This window comes from Nannospalax galili, unplaced genomic scaffold, assembly GCF_000622305.1.
Source record: "Nannospalax galili isolate Female #2095 unplaced genomic scaffold, S.galili_v1.0 scaffold1299, whole genome shotgun sequence".
NCBI lineage: Eukaryota > Metazoa > Chordata > Mammalia > Rodentia > Spalacidae > Nannospalax > Nannospalax galili.
This window is the reverse complement of record NW_008343660.1, coordinates 824,452-834,276: the sequence shown is the minus strand read 5'-3', so window position 1 is coordinate 834,276 and position 9,825 is coordinate 824,452. Positions and strand designations below refer to the sequence as shown.

The 9,825-nt window shown below is 45.2% G+C and overlaps 1 pseudogene; it reads right to left on the bottom strand.

Moving 5' to 3' along the window:
• Nucleotides 1-1,636: 1,636 nt before the first annotated feature.
• LOC103739551 lies at nucleotides 1,637-8,167 on the bottom strand (annotated as a pseudogene).
• Between the last annotated feature and the right edge of the window lie 1,658 nt (nucleotides 8,168-9,825).

Here is a 9,825-nt window from a genome sequence, read left to right as displayed (position 1 = left end):
TATTATTCAGCCTTTAAAAAGAAGGAAACTCTTCGTGCTCCTACAGGGATGAACCTGTAAAATGCTGTAAAGTCTAGGGAAAATAATCAGTTGGAAGAGGACAGATGCCACGTGATCTCATTCAAATGACAGGAGTCAGATTCTATCTCTTTGAGACAGAGAGCAGCAGTTTGTGATAAGAATGAGATTCTGTGACTCAAGAGTTTGATCTAGGGACAAAGGGGCAGTTGTTTCTGCTCAGGACTTCTGAGACCTCCTCTGGGACAACAAAGCCCAGAGGTGACTTCCTTATCACGTCACTGCCCAAGCATCTCTCACCCTCCTGCCTCTCTCCATCTTCCTCCTCCTCCCTCTCCCTCCTCCCCTATGTCTCTCTCTCTCTCTCTCTCTCTCTCTCTCTCTCTCTCTCTCTCTCTCTCTCCACCTCTCTCTCTCACTCTCCTTCTTCCCCTCCTTATCTCTCTCTCCTCTCCCTCCGTTCACTGGCTACTCTGAGCTTCATCTAGGCCTCTACATTCTTCTCCATTCCCAGCCCATCTCGGCCTCCAGGCCCACTACCTTGTTTCCTTCTACTTTGGCTCCTACTGGCTGGTCACACACCACATTGCAGAACCTCTCCTAACTCGTTTTTGCTCGCTCGAAATCACACTATCTCTCTCTCTCTCTCTCTCTCTCTCTCTCTCTCTCTCTCTCTCTCTCTCCTCCCCTCCTTCCTCTATCACCTCACTCTGTTGCTCTCCTTGTTTCTCAGATCAGATCAACCACTTTGGTTCTGCTTGGTATTTGGAACTTTGGCCTGGCAAGGGCCTCATGTAGGAGCTCAACTGTGCCAGTTAGTCTAGGCAGATGCAAAGGTTTGTGCAGGTTCAGGAGCTCATGAAGGAGAGTTAGTCAAATGTGCTAAGAGGGGAGGCAGGGAGGAGCAAGAGTTTTGGAAGACACCTGCCATAATCCCTTAGTTTTTGACTTGCTTTTACAATATTTTATGTATATCTCTAGAAGCCAGTAGGAATGTCATTCTTCAATTTTCTTGTTTATTTAAATTATAAAATTTAAATTCTGAAAGTAATATGAAATACAGAAAACAGAGAACGAAAGAAAAATTAACAATAGTCTTCCTTAAAGCCACAACAATTATTTCCTGTCTTTTTACCCCATAATTTCCTCAAAATGGACATAGTTTTGTGTTTGCTTTTCTTTTGCCCTTAACACAGTAAGCCTGCCAGATTCACATCTCAATATAAATAGCTTTTAAATTTTTTTTTTCTGTATGAACAAAACAAGAATAAAAGCAGATAAAAATCCTCAGTGTACAACTTTAGCTCCACTTAATCCTACCTGTAGCTAGGAAAGGTCACAAGCAGGTTTTCCTGTCGCTGTTCTTTCTCTCTCTCACTCTCTGTCTCTGGGAGACAGAAAGTAGAGCCATCGACTAAATCACAAGTCCTGTCCCTAGTGAGTGGCATGGTTTTCAAGCTACAGAGGAGGAGAAACCACGCTGCAAGGGACCACAAGCAGGTGAGGTTAGCTCACTTTTCCGTGACAAGAACCAGGCTTTGGATATTTAGGAGAATACGCGGATCGAACATATTAGAGGTCATTAAAGCCAGAGGTTCCCAAGCATAATTCCAAACTGTTACTGGTTTTCATTGATCTGTGGCGAATTGAGAAAAATAATTAGTGAGTTTTTCATAAAGCTTAAGTGTATTCAATTGTTAAAACCTGAGTTTCAGCCAGGAGTGGTGGTTCCTGCTTCTGAGGCAGAAAAATCATCAGCCTAATGAGAAATCAGCCAGTGAGAAATCATCTCACAAAAGAAGCTGAGACAGTTCCTTGTTTTTGGTGTAAGATATTTTTGTGCGATTGTGTGATTCTGGCCATGGATTTTTAATTATTTTAGTATTGCTCATTAGCAAGGTAAAAAGATAAATTCTGAAAGCAAGGTTTCAGTTGCACGGAATTCAGCAAGCTTAGTCTCAGAGTCACTAACATCAACCAGCAAATCCTGTCCAAAATGTGGGCTTTTACCCCTACAGGGCCAGGAGGAGATAAAGACTGACCCTCTTGGAGCAGAGTGGCCTGGGTGCTGAGTGCCTATTGTGCTCATCCTAGGAGCTCCCCTTCACAAGGTTTCTCAGCAGGTCCTGAAACAGCTAGAGGAAAGATGTGAGGAGGGACACTCTAATGTCTCAAGTATTTCCCTGGGAGTTCTTCATTTCAATGAGTGGGATATTCTCTAATTAAAATGCCACTACATTTTTTTTAAACAAATTGCCATCTAATTTCCCTTTGATCCATTTTTTCCACTTGGGTTGCAAGGTTTTACAGAAATTTCCCAAATGCTTTGAGTCTGCAGTAATTTTCTTTCATTCTAATTAAACTTCAAAGGATAAAACTGAAAGCCTCATACCAAGCTAAGCCTGTTTTCCCCTACTCAATAAACATTTTGGGTGGCATTTACAAGGTGTCTGAAATTGTGTTGGGCGTTAGAGATCAAAAGATGGATAAACACAACACATCTTCTCTACGGCTTCAGTGTGGCCAGATGAACACACCGGAAGCACAGCTCTGCTTCAGTGGCAGAAGTGTCACCACAAGTCCATTTCACTTGGGGCTACTGGGAATGAGATGGAGCTTACACATGCTTCCACAGTAAAGGTTCGGAGAAGGGGCCTCATTGACTAGTGTGGGGATGGGTAAGCTTGGCTGACGCAAGGAGGAAATGTCCTATATTACATGTGGATCTTGGGATTCAAAGGTTTACTTTAACCATGTACAAAGAAAACAACATCTCTATGCAAATAAGTTTGAATTTAGTGTGTGTGTTGAACACACACACACACACACACACACACACACACACCTACCCTTAAAGGGGAGAGCTAGGGTTATCTGAAGTTCTAGGCAGTGGCTCGGGACCCCTGGCCCTCTGAGGACACTGTCCACAGCTTCTCAAGCTTCAATGTCCATAGAAATCACTGGCCATCTTGTAAAAATCCATACTCTGATTCAGTGGCTATAGAGTATTATTAACAAGTTCCAGGGCGGCATTTGCATTGCTGGCCCACATGACACTTATCCACTTATCCACTTGCTCTACATCTCCTCCTCCTCCATACACACACACACACACACACACACACACACACATACACACACACACCTTGATAGAAACCATCAAGGATTTGATTTCAGCTCACTAGTCAGTGCAGGGGCTGCTGGAGGACCACACTCAGAACCTCCCAATACCTGAAGTGCAGGGTCTCAGCTGTGGAGTCTAGGCAGGCCCTGCAGGGGCAGCAGAGAGGACTGATAATACCTGACTGGGTCCACTGAGTGGGCAGGTGGAGTGGGAAAGGAGGATGTAGAAATGGTGTGATGGGGCTACATGCTGCAGGGCAGAAGCTAAGCACAATATCAAGGGGCATGAGAAGGACCTGGGCACTTGAGCAAGAGCAAGGCACAGTCGCTAAGGACACTGAGCAACGACTATATGCAAGAGACTGAATTTATTATTCACCCAGGTGACACATACCATTTTTAAAGTCCTTACAAACAGACTAGACTCTCACCAGCAACTAGAAGCTTAAAGCGTTGAGCTGTTTGGTAAGCAGCCCAATCTCCCAGCTGGTGTAACCACACTTCATCCCACATCTGCAAGCTCTGACAGCTCTGGTCTTTCAGGTCCTTTCTATGTGTGCTTTTTTTTTTCAGGTTTGCATATATGTGACATATAGAAAGCTAAGGAAAGGACCCCAAATTTAACAGAAATGTCTGTACAATTGACACAGTGGGCTGATGAGGACAGGGGAAGAGGCTGGAAAACCCATACCCAACAGGTACAAAAAAACTTACACAGTAGCTTTTGCAAGGATGGCATAGCTCTCTGCCCAGGGCTGGGAGGCACTCCCGGGAGCTCAGTAGCATAGGCCTAGGGCTAACAGAGTGAAGGGGCACCAGTTTAAGTGGAGGGAGGCCTAGGAGGAGGCCTTGAGACCAGCTGTAGGCTGAGCAGGAGCTCGGCAGCTTGTCCTTGCAGCAGCCGAGCTCCCTACATGTGGATGTCCTGTTCTCATCAGTGTAGGTCACCACTGCTACCAGCAGGCACAGGATGAGTTTGGTGTGGTCTTGGAAGAAGTTGATCTGTACTATGCTATTGCTGAACTGTAGGATGATGGTGCTTTGAGTGTAGAACCATGTTTGCAGGTCGGGCAGGCGCAGGTCCGGCAGGAGGGCCAGCTCCTAGTCTTCCAGAGGAGTGATGTTGGCCCCTGCCTTCAGCAGGTGTTGGCTTATGTGATTGCAGAAATACCTGAGGAGTGTGATCTTACTCTTCACGGAGGTGGAGTGGGGGACTCATGGTGAGGTAGGACTCTGTGCCATCCCGTTCTATGTACTGCAGGCTGTCACTGTCCTGGGGGTTGCAGACAGGATCCTTGGCTGCTTCTTGCCGCACCAACCCTCGCTCAGAGGGTTTGTAGCTGTTGATGCTGTTCAGTGGCTGTAGCAGGTCACTCATGACACTCGACCACTTCACTGGGCTCCCGAACTACTGGTTCTTCCTTTTCCTGGGGACACTCAGGCTGGGGGTTCTCCCGTGCCTTTACTGAGGACCGGGAGAGGTTTCTTGCTGCTGGGGTCCAGGCTGCTGGGAGATATGGAGAACCTTGGTGGGACAGTGAGAAGGTAATTGGGGGACCTGGAGGGTTGTAGCCGGAAGTGAAGAACTCGTCATTGAGCAGCTCGTGGATGGTGAGGCGGGCGATGGGGTAGGTCTGAAGCATCTTCTGGATGAGGGAGGCGGCCAAGGGTTGATGTACTAGGAAATGCTGTACTCATTCTTCCTGATACAGAGGTAGGTCTCTTTCAGGCATGAGGTCTCAGAAGGTGGTTTGCCCACCAACAAGGTATACATGATAAACCCAGTGGACCACACGTCCACCTTGAAACTGTGCCTACCTTTTTGCTCAGCACCTCAGGAGCTATGTAATTAAGAATGCCGCATAGCGTCTTTTTCCGCTCCGGTAGTATTCCACTTGGGTTGCAGTCCAAAATCCCCTAGTTTCACCTGCAGATCCTCGTTCCAGAAAAGGTTGCCCAGCTTGACATCCCTGTGAATGACCCAGCTCTGGTGCAGGAATTGGCCGCCCAGGACGATCTGCTGCAGGTATTAGCAGGGCCTCCAGCTGGGTCGGCTCTTTGCTCCCCTAGTGCAGCTCCAGGAGAGACCATCTGCAGCAGAGCTCCAATACCATGAGCACGAAGTCCTGGAAGCCTAGGGCATGCTGGTGTGCGAGGTTTTGGTGGAGTCCGAGACTGAGATCACTTGGTGAAGCTGCCTTTGCCCCCAAAGTGGCCTCATATAGACTGCTCCTGGCATGGGTCCATTAGGACCTTGGGGATCTCAGGGTATTCTCACAGTCTAGACCACGAGGTGGGGGTCTTCTCATGGTCTAGGACAACCACCGGGTCTTCTCATAGTCTTGGCATATGCAGAAATAAACAAACTAGTTGGTGGACGTCTTCTAGCTGTCCTGGATAGAATTTTTGTCAGAAATGGAATCTTTACCAAAAAAGAAAAAAAGAGCTGAATGTGAAGCGCTAGCCTGGGACAAAGTGCCTAGAGCACAGGACTGAGCAATAGTTACTAGCTGTTCTTTACAGTGGTCGGTGCTGATGACAATGGGTTCTGAAAATGCTAGTCCAAAATCTGGCCCCCTGGCATTTGAGGAAAGAGAAGCAGAGAGTGGTCCCTGCTTTCCTCTCCTCTCACTACTGACACAATCAATGAATTTTCTGACCCACTAAAGCTGGTTGCAGCACCCCATTCCAGAGGGATCCTCCCTATTCCCACAAGAAAAGAAGCTGAAGACTGGAGCCCCTTTGCCCACTCATTCATGACCATGCACTCTTCATGAAACCTAAGCATAAAATATAGATTTTCCTATGAAGGCTCATATCACGTAGAACTTAAATGAATTCGTATGCTTTTGTCTTGTTAATCTGTCTTTTGTTGTGTGAGTCTCAGGCATGAACTTGGCAAGGGGTGGCTATTGTTGAATGTTGTTTCTGTGTACTGTTAGTAAACTACCAGCCATATGAAATGTTCTGGAGAAGTGAAAGTCTAAAATGAGTCTGCCAATTTGGCCAGACAAGCCAGCCTGCATGCCACGGTGTATGATAAAGAAACCTTCGCCTTCAGGACTGTGTATCAGTCACACTCGGGGATCAAAATTCAGCTTGCATTTGGGCCTTGTTTATTTTTACTTCTCCCTCTTTACCTAGCAAATTCAAATTTTGTGTTTCTAGCTGAAGACCGTAGCTGAAAACCCCATCGCTTCTCAATACCATTCCCAGTCACTTAGTCTGTGAATGGAGACAGTCCCACCTGAGCTACTGTCCCAGCACCACTGCTGTGAGGGCCAAGAGAGGTGTGTGGGAAGGGGAAAGAGACTGCTAAGACAACCAGCCCACAATCCCGGTATTTCTCTGCAGACTTTTTGCCACTCTATTCTAACTTGGGACAGTGTCTCATGTAACCCAGGCTGACCTTGAACTCATTATGTAGCCAAAGATAACCTTGAACTTCTGATCCTCCTGCCTCCACCTTCTTAGTGCTAAGATTACAGGTGTGTACCATCACATTGAGTTTTATACAGTGCTGGGTATTGAACCCAAGGTTGTGTATACTAGGTAGGCAAGCTCTCTACCAATTAAACTATACTGTCAGCCCAGGAACTAAATTTTATGAGCATTTTATTACTATACCTTCTGTATTTCCATTAAACTATCTCTGATCCTTTGAAGAACCAGCTTGCATTTATTTTTATTCATAAAACAGAAATCTACATAGAACCTGAAAACAAAATTACATGTGTATGCTATTAGTATATGTGTGTGTTTCTGTATGTGTTTGTGTGTGTACCTGTTTGTGAGTATGTTTATGTCTGTGTGTGTGTGTGTGTGTATGTGTGCACTAAATTTCTCTGTTCTAAACTCAAAGGACTACTTGTCAAAGTAGGTGAGACTTTTGTACCATTGGTTTAAAAGATTATTATTTAAAAACAGAAAGTGCCTGGAGCAGAGAACTGTAAACCATCCCTCACAGTAACTCAAACGCAGGAAGTCATCTATTTCTTGGAAATTTAGACTTTCTTCTAGTAATTTAACACAAAAATGGGCCTGCTCAATCTGCTGTTCACATTTTGGTAATTTAAAAGGACATCACAGAACTTTATTTTAATGGTAATTGCAAACTCATGCAGAAAATGTAAATGCACATTTCATGATTAGCTTGCAGCATAAACTATGGCTTCTATTAATGTATTCCAATTTGTAATTCTTTTCACAGTATGAGATTTGAAAGCTGTGATTAAAATTAATTAGGTTAAGTAAAGTTTATCCCCCCTGAGCACTGCTATTGGGAACAAGCAAGAGGAAAATGCGAACTACATCTGTCTCTGCAGGAAGCTGTGTCTTCACAAGAAGTCGGCTGACTTCTTTTCTCCCCACAGAGGCTACATGCTGCTTATTTGGCATATCTCAAGCACCGTGTATCTCCTCAAGGAGCTAATTGAACCATTAAACTCTTCTTTGCTGGCTCACAAAACTATACAGGCTGTGACTATATCACTGTCAAACAGGGATATTAGGTGAATCCATCAACCATTTAAACACAATAAGCTTGGGTAAGACACATACACCTGGCAAGTCTCTGGTAAGAGAGGACGCATCAAAGGTGATAGGGACTGGACCAAGGTCTTTCTGGGGTGCTTTTCTTCCATCTGCTCTTTTTACACTTCTACAGTTAACCGAAACAGAACACAGTTTTAACCTATGTTTCACTTTAGTTTTAAAGTCACTACCAATTCTATTTTGATGGGCACTAAGGCGGAACTTAACATCTCCAGAAGGGAGTCATACTCCAGTAACAGAGAACAGATTTGGAGCCTGAGTGTGCACGCTCAGATATCAAGGGACAGACATCCTACTTCTCACTGAAGCCTCCAGTAGTCGTGAGGTCCTTTTCCAGGTACCCAGCAACTTGTGTGACAGCTGCTCCACTCTTTTCTTCTGGCAAAGTAGTTTCAGTTCGGCTCCAGACCTTAGAAACAGATGAGGGTGTGAAACACACAGCCCCTGTTGGCTGACCCACGCTCCGGATCATGATGAGCCCTGTCCTCTGTGACTTACCTCTCCTGGCTCTCCACTCTGCTTGACTTTGTCCCAAAGGTCCTAGCTAATAATGTGTCATGGTATGTACTAACATAATATTGAGAAACCTGTGTCTGGACATTTGAAATGGCCCCTCTTCCAGTGCACTGAGGAGAGGAGTACATTTCAAGTTCTATAGTTCTGTCTCAGATGCTAGGTGAAGCACTAGGCTCTTCCTTGCTTTTAAAATGAGTACTTCTGCCTACCAAATGTGATGTCTCTCATATGCAGCCACATGAAGGACCCCAGGCTTCAGGAGACTAAATTCAGGATAAATCCTCACTCCGTGTTTCTGTAGGTGCACATATGAGTGTGCGGAGGTGCCTGTGTGTGAGTGTGAATAAAACATACGTACCTGCCTTTGGAGACCAGAGGTCAGTATCGTTCCTCAGGAGCTGTTCACTTTGTTTTTTTATTTCATTGTGTGTGTGTGTGTGTGTGTGTGTGTGTACTGAGGTGTGAGTGGCTGTGCTCTCCTCTGCTTATACGTATGGAGACCAAAAGTCGATACCAAGTGTCTTCCTCCATTACTCTCCACCTTCCTTTTTGAACTATGGTCTCTCATGGGGGAGCTTGTCATTCTGCTAGACTGGCTAGCCAGCTCTGCTACCATGTCTGCTTCTGTGTGGGTGCTGAGGATGGAAACTCAGGTGTCCTCGTGCTTGTACAGCAAGTGCTTTACTGATAAATCCTTATTTTAAAGTGGATAGAAGCATGAAATGAATCCCTTTCTGTTCTCAATGACTAGTCCAAGGAAGCTTAGCTCAGCCAGTTCTCACTACACGCTGTTTGGGTACCTGAAGAAGTACCCGCCCTGCAGCCAGACATCTCCAGGGTCTTCCTTCCCTCTGCCTGTCAGTGAAGAAATATGTCTTAGCTGTTGAACAGAACATTTAGGTAAAGCTGTTCAACAAGCTCTCAATGAACTTGAAGGCTCCTGTCCAGAAAAAATATTCCTCGGTTTACAAAACAGGGCACTGGACCATGCACAGCACCGCGAGAGGCAAACACGTGCTGAGTCAGGGGAAGAACTCAGTGCCCCGAGTTACAGGTTACAGGGAACTTTACAAACAGGCTTAACTTGTTTGTTTGTTTGTTTAATGTGTATGTGTATATGTGAGTGCATGTGTGCCACAGTGTGTATGTGGTGGTCAGGACCATTTTGTGGAGTCCGTTCTCTCTTGCGGTCTTTACATGAGTTCCAGGGATCAAACTCAGGTGGTCAGGCTTGCGTGGCAAGTGTTTTCCCCACTGAGTTATCTAGACATCCCTGGGCTTAGATTTGTATAGCAGTAAACATTTGTCTGTAAGCGTATATAGTAGTAAGAATTTCCTTATAATGTTCATACATTATTAACTCTTGGGAATGATTTTTAACCTATCACCTTGATACACCACCCAAATTTTGTGTCTCCTGAGATTGGCCCATTGTGGGGTACAACTCTGGTTTAATTGTGGCTGGATTAAGAAGAAAGTTGCCCACAGAGAAGCAATCTGATAGTCTTAGGGTCAATAATTCAAGGTAACAGGCCCATGTTTAAAATCCAGTCTGCCCAGATAAAGAACATTTTCTTGTGATTCAGAAATTAATGAAGGATATTTAAACATGAT